This window comes from Ursus maritimus, unplaced genomic scaffold (assembly GCF_017311325.1).
Source record: "Ursus maritimus isolate PB19 unplaced genomic scaffold, ASM1731132v1 scaffold_21, whole genome shotgun sequence".
NCBI lineage: Eukaryota > Metazoa > Chordata > Mammalia > Carnivora > Ursidae > Ursus > Ursus maritimus.
In genome coordinates, this window is record NW_024424564.1 from 32,526,767 (window position 1) to 32,541,368 (window position 14,602).

A 14,602-nucleotide genomic window follows, 5' to 3' on the forward strand; every position below is an offset into this window, starting at 1 on the left:
TTTTTTTTTGTAAGCGAGCACTTTAGTTTAAATTTGGGGTCCTTGAGTAATTTTTAGGTAGGATTCTCTCTCACCCTTCAGAGTAGTGACTTCCTAGAACAAAGAAAATCTCTTCTTTTTTGTGAGTCCAGGGGTAGGGACTACTTTTATTTATTACTAGGGGCTTAAGAGGTTTAAATGTACTGTCTTTTGAGAAAGATGCTTTGCATTCTATCTGTGGTTCTTTGAATTTTCCTTTGAATAAGTTGTAATGTCTTGCTGGTCCTTCATTAATTAATTAGTTAAATAAATTTTTTGACCTGCATGTATTTTATATCTGAACAAGAGTCATGACTTCACTCAAAATTATCCGTGGGACGCCTGGTGGCTCCGTCAGTGAAGCCTCTGCTTTCAACTCAGGTCATGATCCCAAGGTCCTGGGATAGAGCCCTGTGTTGGGCTCTCTGCTCAGTGGAGAGCCTGCTTCTCCCTCTCCCTCGGCCCCTCCCACCTACTCCTGCTCTTTCTCTCCTCTCTCTCAAATAAATAAATAAAATCTTTTTAAAAAAATGTATCCTTTAACACTGCCACTTTTTATCCTGCACATGTGCTTCCATATATCAAGGCTGCTTGAGCACGTACTTCTAAAAGTGGAATTTCAACTTACTTTATATAGTTAAATGGGTTTTGATGTCTTATATTTTCACAAGATTAATTCCACTGGCTTCTTCTTTTCAGTATCATCAGGTACTTTATCTTTCCTCTGGGGACTGTAATAAATATTTCTGCCATAAAAATACAAATAGCTTGGAACTAAAGATTATGATGTTCAGGAGGCTTATGAAGATTACATTTAGATAAGATCATTCTATTACCAATTTACGATTCCCCCCCCCCACCATTACTTCATTGCATGGAACTGTTTTCTATTTGTTGTTTCCAGTGGGTTTTAAGAATTATTTCTGACAACTGGGCTTTTAAAAATGATGTCTAGGGGCGCCTGGGTGGCACAGCGGTTAAGCGTCTGCCTTCGGCTCAGGGCGTGATCCCGGCGTTCTGGGATCGAGCCCCACAACAGGCTCCTCCGCTATGAGCCTGCTTCTTCCTCTCCCACTCCCCCTGCTTGTGTTCCCTCTCTCGCTGGCTGTCTCTATCTCTGTCAAATAAATAAATAAAAATCTTAAAACAATAAAAAATAAAAATGATGTCTGTCCAACAGACATATTTATTTGGATAAATGCTACAAGTGAATCGAGCTAGATTATATGCATAATTTGGTTTCAGATTTGCATGTGTACAATGACAATATAGGAAGGTACTATGATTTTAAGATGTTTATTTCAGTGTATCTAAGGCTTTCTTGCCTTATAATATCAAATTAGCTTCTCTCTCCATAATAGCCACAATTTCTTCAGCTGTAAGATACAGAACGAGAGAAGATTGGCAAATATCATTAGATTCTTGCTGTAGTTCTTGTCCTTAGGCAAAATTTGAGTTTTCTATAAAATTGTATAAGAAACTATGTTGATATATAACTAAGTAATTTGAAATTTCTGGTCACTGTGTCCAGTTACTAGGACAGTTGTTATATAGCTATTCCACCTGCTCCCATCTCTGTTCTTCATTTGATCTCAGTTAAGTCTTGTTTTCATAATTTCACTTTGTACTTGTCTTTATACACTGAAACTTTTCCAAGGTCATAAGGCAAATCAGTGACAGAACTGGGAACAGAACTCCCAAGAGAGTCCCAAAATATTAGAGGCCCCATCTTAGAACAGTGATGTAATCAGGAGGATTTTTTCCCTTCCCACCAACACCTAAAATAACTTCTCACGATAAAATCTCTTTGAGGAGAAAAGAGATCATATCACTTTCAATTTCTTAGTACCTATTTAATTTTAATAATTTTAGGGGAAAAAAGCAAAAGTGGAATTAACAATATATAACTGCTAATATGCTGTTAAAACTATTAACACGATAACTGTGAGACAAGAACATGGGAAATTGAGTGAAGGCAAAAACTAGAACTCACTTTGTAAGCAACTTATCTGTCAAGCAGCATTTGACACGAGAATGGAGGAAGGATTTGTGGGGTTTTATTCAATGTCTTTTGGATTTAGATGGTTTTTATAATGAGTTGGGGGCCAGGTAAATTCTATTAGAAGTGCTGTGGGGGATGAATAAGTACTTTTCATCCTACTGACATTCACTTGCTCAATGTGTTCACATAGCTTCTGGTTATTTTAAAGGAAAATTCAGAGACTATTTTGCATTCTCTTACAAAGTTTTTTTTTTTTTTAATTTAATTCATTCCAGTTCACATTTCCCACTGTTTTCCTTTTTTCTTGACAGCTCTGTTTGATTGTCACTCAGTATTCTATACAGTACAGAGGGTATTACAAAAGTTGACTTGTTTAAGATAAATGAGCCCCTGATTGTGGTACAAGAAGCCAGTTGCTAGAGCATGTTTTCTTCCATAGTCTTTTGTTGTTGAATTAATTAATTCATTCAGATGCTTCTTTTCATATCGGAAAATTGCTTGTTTTAGGTGAATCTTATAAAACGTAGTCTTCATGATTGAGTATGCTCATATTTAAAAAAAAACATATGCTTGTTTGGCAACTCTATCAGAATGCAGAGTCATAAAGAAATCTGTGATCATCTGTATATGGCGAGAAACAACAGCCACAGCTTTTAGAAGAATTAGTTTTCTTCAATACCCATCCATTCAAAGCTATTGCTTTTAAAAACAGTCAGCTTAATGACCAGGACTTAAAAAGAAATATATTCATTCTACAAAATTCCTCTATAACCAGCTATGGGTTTTTTGTTCATTTATTTATTGATTTTTCTTATTGCAATTATATTAATGTAACATAAAATTTATCATTTTAACCATGTTTAAAGTGTACAATTCAGCAGTCTTTAGTCTACCAAAATGTTGTGCAATAATTACCGCCATCTAATTCCAGAGCATTTTCATCACCCCCAAAAGAAACTTCATGCTCATTAAGCAGTCATTCTCCATTTCTCCGCAACTCCTGGCAACCACTACTGTCTTTATGGATTTGCCTATTCTGGACATTTGATGTAAAAGGCACAATACAATATGTGGTCTTTTGTGTCTGGCTTCTTTCACTTAGCATAATGTTTTCAAGGTTCATTCATGTTGTGGCCTGCATCAGTACTTTATTCTTTTTTATGGCTGGATAATATTCCTCCTTAAAAAAAATACATAGCTTTCTTTTGTGTCCTTTATTTTTCCTTTTTTTTAATGTTTCAAGTTTTTATTTAAATTCTAGTTAGTTAACGTATAGTTGCAATATTAGTTTCAGGAGTAGAATTTAGTGATTCATCACTTACATATAACACCCAGTGCTCATCACATCAAGAGTCCTCCTTAATGCCCATCACCCATTTAGCCCAATCCCCATTCCCACCAGCAACCCTCAGTTTGTTCTCTATAGTTAAAGAGTCTCTTTTATGGTTTGTCTCTCTCCCCCCTCCTCATGTTCATCAGTTTTGTTTCTTAAATTCCACCTATGTAGACATTGCTGTTATAAACATTGGGGTGCAGGTTCCCCTGCAGATCACTACATTTGTATCTTTGGGGTAAATATCTAGTAGTGCAATGCTGGGTTATTAGGTAGCTCTATTTTTAACTTCTTGAGGAACCTCCATACTGCACCAGCTTGCATTCCCACCAAGTGTAAGAGGGTTCTCCTTTCTCTGCATCCTTGCCAACATTTGTTGTTTCCTGACTTGTTAATTTTAACCATTCTGACTGGTGTGAAGTGGTATCTCATTGTGCTTTTGATTTATATTTCCCTGATGCTGAGTGATGTTGAGCATTTTTTCATATGTCTGTTGGCCATTTGTATGTCTTCTTGGGGGAAATGTCTGTTCATGTCTTCTGCCCATTTCTTGACTGTGTTATTTGTTTTTTGGGTGTTGAGTTGGATAAGTTCTTTATAGATCGTGGATACTAGCCTTTTATCTGCTTTGTCATTTGCGAACATCTCCCATTCTGTAGGTTGTCTTTTAGTTTTGTTGACTGTTATCTTTGCTGTGCGGAAGCTTTTTATCTTGATGAATGCCAATAGTTCATTTTTGCCTTTGTTTCCCTTGCCTTTGAAGACATGCCTAGCAAGAAATTGCTTAGGCTGAGGTTGAAGAGCTTGCTGCCTCTGTTCTCCTCTAGGATTTTGATGGATTCCCACCTCACATATCGATCTTTCATCCATTTTGAGTTTGTTCTTGTGTATGGTGTAAGAAAATGGTCCAGTTTCATTCTTCTACATGTGACTGTCCAATTTTCCCAACACCATTTGTTGAAGGGACTGTCTTTTTCCCATTAGATATTCTTTCCTGCTTTGTCAAAGATTAGTTGACCATAGAGTTGAGGGTCCATTTCTGGGTTCTCTATTCAGTTCCTTTTGTGCCAGTGCCACAGTGTCTTGATGACCACAGCTTTGTAATATAGCTTGAAGTCCAGCATTGTGATGCCTTCAGCTTTGGTTTTCTTTTTCAACATTCCTGAGGCTATTCAGGCTCTTTTCTGGTACCATACAAATTTTAGGATTATTTGTTCCAGCTCTGTGAAAAATGTCGATGGTTTTTTGATAGGGATTGCATTGAATGTGTAGAATGCTGTGGGTAGCATAGACATTTTAACATTATTTGTTCTTCTAATCCATGAGCATGAAATGTTTTTCCATTACTTTGTGTCTTCTTCAATTTCCCTCATAAGTGTTCTATAGTTTCTAGAGTACAGATCCTTTACCTTCAGTTAGGTTTATTCCTAAGTATCTTATGGTTTTTGGTGCAGTTGTAAATGGGCTTGTTTTCTTAATTTCTCTTTCTGCAGCTTCATTATTGGTTATAGAAATGCAACAGATTTCTGTACATTGATTTTGTATCCTGCAACTTTACTGAATTCGTTTATTAGTTCTAGCAGTTTTTTGGTGGAGTCCTTTGGATTTTCTATATAGAGTATTATGTCATCTGAAAATAGTGAAAGTTTTACTTTTTATTTGCTGATTTGGATGCCTTTTATTTCTTTTTGTTGTCTGATTGCTATGGCTAGGACTTCCAGTACTTTGTTGAATAAAAGTGGTAAGAGTGGACATCCTTGTCTTATTCTTGACCTTAGGGGAAAAGCTCACAGTTTTTCCCCATTAAGGATGATGTTAGCTGTTGGTTTTTCATATATGGCCTAAATTATGTTGAGGTGTGTCTCTCTAAACCTACTTTGTTGATGGTTTTTTATTATGAATGGATGCTGTACTTTGTCAAATGCTTTTTCTGCATCTATTGAAATGATCTTATGGTTCTTTTTTTTATAATAATTTTTTATTATGTTATGTTAGTCACCCTACAGTATATCCTTAGTTTTTGATGTAATGTTCCATGAGATCTTATGGTTCTTATCTTTTCTTTTATTGATGTGATGTATCTCATTGATTGATTTGTGGATATTGAACACTTGCTACCCAGGAAAAAATCCCATTTGATTGTGGTAAATTATTTTTTTAATGTATTGTTGGATTCAGTTTGCTAGTATTTTGTTGAAGATTTTTGCATCTATGTTTATCAGGGATATTGGCCTGTGGTTCTCTTTTTTGTGGTATCTTTATCTGGTTTTGGTATCAGGATAATGCTGGCTTCATAGAATGAATTTGAAAGTTTTCCTTCTTTTTCTATTTTTTGGAATAGTTTGAAAAGAATAGGTATTAACTCTTCTTTAAATGTTTGGTAGAATTTGCCCATGAAGCCATCTGGTCCTGGATTTTTGTTTGTTGAGAGCTTTTCAATTACTGATTCAATTTCTTTGCTGGTAATTAGTCTGTTCAAATTTTCTATTTCTTCTTGTTTCAGCTTTGGTAGGTTATATGTTTCTAGGAATTTATCCATTTCTTCTAGATTGTCTAATTTTTTGGCATATAGTTTTTCATAATATTCTCTTATAATTGTTAGTATTTCTGTGGTTTTGGTTGTTATCCCTCCTCTCTCATTTGTAATTTTATTTATTCAAGTCTTTTCTCTTTTCTCGATATATCTGGCTATAGGTTTATCAATTTTCTTGATTTTTTTCAAAGAACCATCTCCTGATCTGTTCTATTGTTTTTCTAGTTTCTATATCATTTATTTCTGCTCTAACGGGAATTTTTTCCTTCCGTATGCTAGTTTTAGGTTTTGTTTGTTGTTCTTTTTCTAGCTCCTTTGGGTTTAAAAGTTAGGTTGCTTATTTGAAATTTTTCTTATTTCTTGAGGTAGGCCTGTATTGCTATAAACTTCCCTATTAGAACCACTTTTAATGCAACCTAAAAGTTTTAAACCATTGTGTCTTCATTTTCATTTGGTTCCATGTACTTTTTTATTTCTTCTTTTGTTTCCTGATTGACCCTTTCATTATTTAGTAGCATGTTATTTAACCCCCATTTATTTGTGGGCTTTCCAGCTTTTTTCTTGTGGTTGACTTCTAATTTTATAACATTGTGGTCAGAAAAGTTGCATTTTATGACTTTGATTTTCTTGAATTTGTTGATTTTTTTTGTGACCTAATATGCTATTTATTCTGGAGGATTTTCCATGTGCACTTGAAAATAATGTGTATTCTGCTGTTTTAGAATGGAATGTTCTGAATATATCTGTTAAATCCATCTGGTCCCGTGTGTCATTCAAAGCCATTGTTTCCTTGTTGATTTTCTGTTTAGATGGTTTGTCCATTGACTAAGTGGGGTGTTAAAGTTCCCTACTACTATTGTATTATTATCTGTTAGTTCTTTTATATTTGCTATTGTCTGTTTTGTGTATTTGGGTGCTCTCATGTTGCGTGCATAAATACTTACAAGTGTTATATCTTCTTGTTGTATTGTCCCTTTATGATTATATAATGTTCTTCTCTATTACAGTCTTTGTTTTAAAGTCTATTTTGTCTGGGGCGCCTGGGTGGCACAGTCGTTAAGCGTCTGCCTTTGGCTCAGGGCACGATCCCAGTGTTCTGGGATCTAGCCCCACATCAGGCTCCTCTGCTAGGAGCCTGCTTCTTCCTCTCCCACTCCCCTTGCTTGTGTTCCCTCTCTCGTTGGCTGTCTATCAAATAAATAAATAAAATCTTTAAAAAAATAATAAAGTCTATTTTGTCTGATATAAGTACTGCTACTCCTACTTTCTTTTGACATTCATTTGCATGATAAATGTTTTTCCATCCCCTCGCTTTCAATCTGCAGCTGTCTTTTGGTCTAAAATGAGTCTCTGGTAGGCAGTATATAGATAGGCCTTGTTTTTTTAATCCATTCTGTCACCCTGTCTTTTGATTGGAGTATTTAGTCATTTATATTCAAAGTAATTATTGATAGATATGTATTTATTTATATATTTATTGCTATTTTATTACTTGTTTTGTGGTCATTTCTGAAGATTTTTTCTGATCCTTTCTTGTCTTTCTTTCATAGTTTGTTGGTTTTCTTTACTGACATATTTGGATTTCTTTCTTTTTATTCTTCACATATTTATTAGTGTTTTTTGATTTGTGGTTATCAATAGGTTTGTATATAACATTTTCTGCATACAGCAGTCTATATTAAGTTGATGGTCATTTAATTTTGAACCCATTTTTTACTCCTCTACTCCCCATTTTTAAGGTATATGTTGTTATATTTTACATCCTTTTATTCTGTGAGTTCTTTGACTGACTTTTTATAGAAATATTCATATTTACTTCTTTTGTGTTTCCTACCTTCATACTGTCACTTTTGGTCTTTCCTTTCCACTCAGAGTCCCTTTTAATATTTCTTGCAGGGTTGGCTTAGTGGTCATGCACTCCTTCAGTTTTTGTTTATTTGAGAAACTTGTTATCTCTCCTTCTATTCTGAATGATAGCCTTGCTGGATAGAGTATTCTTGGCTGCAGATTTTTCCCATTCAGCACTTTGAATATATCATGCCAGTCCCTTCTGGCTTGGAAAGTTTCTGCCAGAAAATCCACTGATAGCCTTATAAGGTTTCCCTTGTATGTAACTGTCTTTTGTCTTGCTGTTTTAGGATTTTTTTTCTTTATCACTATACTTTGCCATTTTAATTACAGTATGTCTTGGTGTGGAACTGCTTTTGTTGATTTTGCTGGGGGTTCTCTGTGCCTCCTGGATCTGGATATCTGTGTCCTTCCCCAGATTAGGGAAGTTTTCAGCTATTATTTCTTCAAAAAATTTTTCTCCCACCCTTTCACTCTCTTCTTTTTCTGGGACTCCTATAATATGAATGTTACTACATTTGATAGAGTCACTGAGTTCTCTAAGTCTATTCTCATTTTGCATAATTCTTTTTGCTCTCTTTTGTTCAGCCTGATTACTTTCCATTACTCTGTCTTCTCACTCATTAATTTATTCCTCTGCTTCTTCCAGCCTGCTGGTCATTCCATCAAGTGTGTTTCTGATGTTGTTTATTGAGCCCTTTATCTCTGCTATGTTATTCCTTATCTCTGTGCTAAGGGTCTCACTGATGCCTTCTACTCTTTTCTCAAGTCCAGCAAGTATCTTTATGATCATTACTGTAAATTCTGGGGGTGTCTGGGTGGCTCAGTCAGTTAAGCATCTGCCTTCAGCTCAAGTCATAATCCTACGGTCCTGGGATTGAGCCCCATGTAGGGCTCCTTGCTCAGTCTGCTTCTCCCTCTCCCTCTGTGGAAACTGAGGCACTGCAAAATTCCCACATCTTGAGACACAGTGTGAGCAGGAGTTTGGAGTGGTCTTCTCAGGGAGAGGATCTGCCATGCTGGTCCTGAGGCAAGTATGACTGGGAAGAGTAGTTCCACCAGAGAATGGGGGGGGGGGGGGCAGGGCTGGGTGTAAGCAAGTTAGGTAGTGAGTGTTGGTACTGCACTGATTCCCAAAGATGGCCCTGTGCTTATGCTGAGGGGTTGGGAGTTGGGGGTGGGAAATGGCACCTGCTAGTTCCTTTGTTCCCAGAGTCTCTTTGTCAACACTACCTCTCTGGGACATGCTCAGAGATGAGTAAATAATCTCCCCACTGTGTGCCCAGGAGCTCTTTAGATCACTGCTTCCACACTGTTTGCCCTGCCTTCTCTCTGAGAGCAGCCTCAGTGCCCTAGGGCTCTCCCTGAGACAAGCCAGCTGATTTTTAAAACTCCAGACTTTAAAACTCTGGGCTTTGAGCCCCACCGGTTGCAAGAACTCATGAAATTCATCCCCTCTCCTTTCCAAGCCAATTGCTATGGGGCTTCCTCTTCCTTGTGCACTCCCTTGTGTGCTAGTCTCTTGTCCTTCTTAACCAAGGCTCCCTCCCCACCGCAGTGGCTATCATCTGTTTCTCGCTCAAACCGAGTATCCACACTTCCTACCTTCTTCTGTGTGGCCTCTTCTCTACTTTTAGTTGTGGAGTTTGTTCTGCCAGTCTTCAGGTTGATTTCTGGAGTACTTAGGATGATTTGAAAGTTATCTAGTTAAGTTCCTTTTTCTTTACACATGAGAATTGGATTAAATTGCAAATAAGAATTACAAGATAAATGTGTTACAACTACAATTTTTTGGCCTCTTTTCAGCATACTATGCCATGGAAATACCATGATTCCACCTTCTCTTTAATTTTAATGCCTACCAGGGCCTTATCTGGGAAACAAAGAAACCTCTACCCTTCAGGAATTCTGAGAGCTGACTGAGCCAGCTAAATTGCATGCCTGGTAGGGGTGCCCTTAGAGATGCAAAACTAAAAGGCAAAGGACTCCTGATCAGTGTTTACTCTTATAAACTTTGTAATTGTTCATATTATATATAAAACATTTAATAGTGGAACAAATGTAATCATTTTTCCATTTCTAATACGTGAGCCCTTTTAAAGCTAAAAATGTATTTTCATATTTTTGAAATGATAATTTTCTCTTCTTTATATCTATCTAAAGAGCTAAAAAGATATCAGAATTCCATATGTCTAAAAAAATCTTATTATGAATTAATAAATACTATAGTCCTTCCATCTCCCCACACATGTATTATTTTATTCCACTAAGATATTTATATTGCTAAGATATAACAGTAGTTTCAATTATAGTTTCAAGGTTTTGAATGCCAAAATTAACAGAACTTGTTTTCCTCACTATTTGAAATACATGTGAATTTTCTCTCTCTTGTGGAATGATTATGACATTGTGTGTGTGTGTGTGTGTGTGTGTGTGTGTGTGTGTGTTTTACCCTTATGTGTCTGGTGACTAAAAATTCTTGTAAGAAGGAGTAAGGACTTAAAATTACAGTTTATCTTCTACTGAATGTAATTGTTTTAGGACAAATTGAAGTACATTTCCAGCTCTTACAAAATTGGCAAGACACAAATGAAATACCACAGAGATATGAGTCCTGGGGTTGTGACCCAGAAGTGAGATATCTATCTGTAACCTCAGCTTTTCTCTTTCCATGTAGCTCCCCCCCACCTCCCCACCATTATATTAGCCGTGAAACTGCAAGACTAGGCCTTGCAGACCCAGAGATCTCCCAGCTATCTGTGGGATGGATCCAAAAATGCTACACTGAAAAGGAAATATTCATAAGAAAAATTTTCAAAGTGGGTTATGCCTTGGATATTTGAAGAGTACTTCATAGCAAAAAAAAAAAAAAAAAAGTCAAATTTGTTTCTTCCCAGATTTATACTAGCAGCTCAAACTTGTTAAAGAAACTCATTTTGGTATCTTTTCAATGCTCTAATTTTGACCTAAATATAGAATATATTTCACTTTCTGCAAAGCATGTTCATGAAAAGTTGAATGAACAATTATGATATTTTCGAGAACCAACTTTACTTTTCTACTGGCTTTATGTTTCACTTTCAGAAATGTCAGCTCTGACACCCAACAATTTAGCTTTCAGTTGTTTCATTTAACTTTTCTGTGAAATAGTCAAAGTCCTACAAATGATATGTAAATGTTCTGGGGGAATCTTTGAAAGGAACCCCATACATAATTCTTTTATGAGTGCAAAAATTGTTTTGTAATATCTCTTGTTCTGAAGTCTTCTGGTTTCCTGATCATCAAATAAAAAGAATAATCTCAGGCAACTTTTGCCACTAAGAGTATATCTTACTGTCTCAATAGAAAAATAAGGCTAGATTCATTGGGAAGTTTTACAGTCAAAACACTGACAATTTCAGCCATGAACGTATTTTACTGGCTTGCCATTCTACTAGAAAACACAAGGTAGTAAATGAAGTATAATCAACATTCTGTACACCTTCTATGGCATCTGTAGTTACTCATTGCCAAGGGACTAATGGCAAAGCTATAGCATAGTAGGACACAGGAACATTGAAATAAGAAAGTCAAGACCTTGAAATGCATTGAGGATAATCTCGCACTAACTGTAACAAATGGACAGACTTAATAGTTTGTTAATATTTGGAATAAAACACTGTGCACCATTTTGGTGATGGGATTACCCTTTCTTCCAGATCTTTATGTGACAAATGAAATAATTGGGAGTGCTGCTGTCTTTATTGTTTTTAAGCCCTTGTTCTTTTCCTTAATACCCTGAAGAGTTAAGAGCTTTCTAATTATTACTTTTGGCTTATTTCACAGCACATTAAAATTTTTTTTTAAAGAAGATGAAAAATGTGTTAAGTCTGTTCTGACTATATAAAACTTGATATATGAGATGTGCAAACATAAGTATATGATTAAATGTATTTGGATGAGAAAAACTTTTGTAATGAAACATATGAATCATTCTAAAACCTGCCGTTCTCAGCTAGGTAGCTAAGTAGGATTTTCCTTAAACCCCACTGTCTGGTTCTACATATGGTTTCAATGTTTACTCTTAGATTTAGACGATGCCAGTTAAAATACTGATACTCTTTTATAATGAGTTTCTGATTAGAAAAGAAAAATCCACCTTAACAAGTATAGCACAAGCATCTAAACAATTCTTCACGGTATTCTAAGGCTTCCATGTTATCCAATGCATGATTTGTTAGTAAAACAATGAAGCATTCCGTGTTCCTTCTTATTACCATCCATCAATCCAACAGCTGTAAAATCACCAGCTGCTAGGAAAAAGTGAACTACATCAGTCCTCTCCAGCTGCAAAGAGAAAAAGCTTAAGATCTCCTTTTCACATAATGTCTGGGATCCCAGCAGGCTGGAGCCAAAGTACTGTTTTCCTTGTCACAAAACCCCTACCTTTGTAAACATGTCAAACAGCATATAAGCTACAATTTATTTTTGTTGTTATTGGGGAAGAAGTGTATGTAGGAGAAGTTGTAGATGTGGCTGAGGTAATATAATAGAGTAACAGCAACGTCAGTAGTGGCTACTATATACCAGGCACTGGCTATCATAATTCTAATCCTCACAATAACTATAGAAGGTAGATCTTATTTTCTTGGGAAACCGAGGTTCAGTGAGATTGAGTAACTTAGCAAATGTTGTGGTGAATCAAATCCAGATCAGATTCCAAAGCTAGGCTTTTAATCACTGCACTGGTCTGCCTTCCAGTAAAATGAACAGATGAGGAAAAACTGAACTGGTAAAGAATAAATAGAATGTACTGGGAAGAAGGGGAAGCATGAAGAAGACACAGGAGGAGTGTTTCAAGATAAATGAGGATGCCAGCTTGCATCCCACTTTGTGCCTTTTTCTGCTCCCCTCTCCCACAGAAGGAAAATGATCCTAAAATCTTAAAGAGCTTGAGAACAGACTAAGCATCATTTCCATTAACTTAATTGTCTATCATCAGCCATTAAAAATTCTAGCCCATAAAGTCAGACTTTGTTAATTAATTACTCATCCTGACAACAATATTAGCTGTAGATGAATTGGCAGAGTCTATAAAGCAGCAGAGCTCAAACTTTAGCAAGCACTGAAATCATGTGGGCCCCATCTCTAGAGTTTCTGATTTAGTAAGTCTGGGGTAGGACCTGAGAACTGGTAATTCTAACAAGTTCCCAGGTAATGGTGGCCCTGCTGGTTCAAGATCACACTGAGAATGACTACTGTAAAAAAAAAGCTGTGCTAAAGACAGATTTATACACACATACCTATGACAAGCTGACTAATAAAAGAATTGCATTTCTCAAGAGGCTTCCTTCCATCATGCAGGCACAATTTACGAATCTGGTTACTTATAGCATCATATGTAAAATAGTGTTTCTACAAATGTAGGAGGACAATTGACCTTTTGTTATTAATTAGGCAAAAGACTATGCTTTTGATGTGCAATTTGCTCACCTAAGCAGTTATAGGAATACGAATATCACATTTAGAAGAGACAACCATACCCGAATTTAATACCAGCCCTTTATAATCCAGAAAAAAAAATACATAAAAATAAAATGCACTTAGGGATGGAAAAGTCTGAAATCAGAACTATTCCCATTTCTGCCCATAAACTCTGCTGGTCCAATTGCTTATGGCTTAAAAAACAAACAAATAAACAAACAAACATTTTAAGAGAGTAGAGACAATAATATTCATAGAACTGGATTCCTGGAAGCCATCATACCCTTGGCCACTTAGCTTGTTTCTTATCCCTTACCCTGCCCTGGCTCTAAGTTTGACTTCGTCTTGCCTGGTTTTGGCACATGCCATAGTTATAATACTAGGGGGCTACCACCACTGCTGCTGGAATCAATATGAAAATTGGGGATCAGGATGTCACAAAACTAGTATTATTTTAAAAGGCAGTTCCTTCCAGTTTCACAGCGACCTGACATTAGTAAGGAAGTGTGGCTTCTATCTCATAGGGTCTTCTAGGATAGAGACTTCTCATTCCCACATCCTTTTAAAATAAAAAACACTAAATAATCCCCTTTACTTGGTTATCCAGATCCTTTCTATAGCCTAACAGTTTTCTTTTAGTGGGCAGGGGGTGGGGCCCTACAGTAACTTTTTTATAACAGAGAGCCCAGGCTGCAATATGTCTACATGATTAGAGCAGATGGTTGTTATCTTTCCAAAGGGTAAAGCCTGAGCCCAGCTGGCAGCACACTAAGGTTAAAGCCAAGGTCCAGAATATCCTGTTTCCTGGTATTACCCTGTATTGCCCGACTCATGATGCGAGATGAGAGACTGCACAACCACACTGAACGGAAGGATGAGGTCCCACTGGGCAGAGACAACAACCCAACAGGGGAAAATTAAACAATCACTGAAAAGGATGCTGAAATAAGGTGCAGTTGCCTACCCTCGCTATTCTTTGCTAAGAAAGATGAGGTTATGGGATGGATAGCAAATTATGTCCTTCATTCTTCAAATAAATAAGTTCCAAGAAGATGGGGTTGATGGTCAGTCAACCAGTAGAACAGGATGAAAATCTAGGCTAGTTATAGATCTTTGTGTCTCAGGAAAAGGACAGCAGGGATAAGGGATAAGCATTAAAATGCCTGGAAGCATTAAAAAGGAGAAACTTCTTTCTTTTTTTCTTAAACAAGACAGGAACAGTATCTTTTATTTTCCTTGCTTCAGTGGCAACAGACCCTGGTTTTCATAAAACATGATTTCAGTTAATATGGTCTGTTGATAAGATTGTTCAATCACGGGAAGACAAGCAGGCTGACCACTAATGTTTGGACTGGGTCTTCTCACAAAGCCTCTAAGAAGGGCTATGTCTCATGCTGGGTCCACT

At 36.5% G+C, this 14,602-nt stretch overlaps 1 protein-coding gene across 2 annotated transcripts in view; it reads right to left on the minus strand.

Moving 5' to 3' along the window:
- Positions 1-14,602, minus strand: part of NTN4 (netrin 4) — a 108,346-nt gene that overhangs the window by 48,695 nt on the left and 45,049 nt on the right. The window lies entirely within an intron of this gene.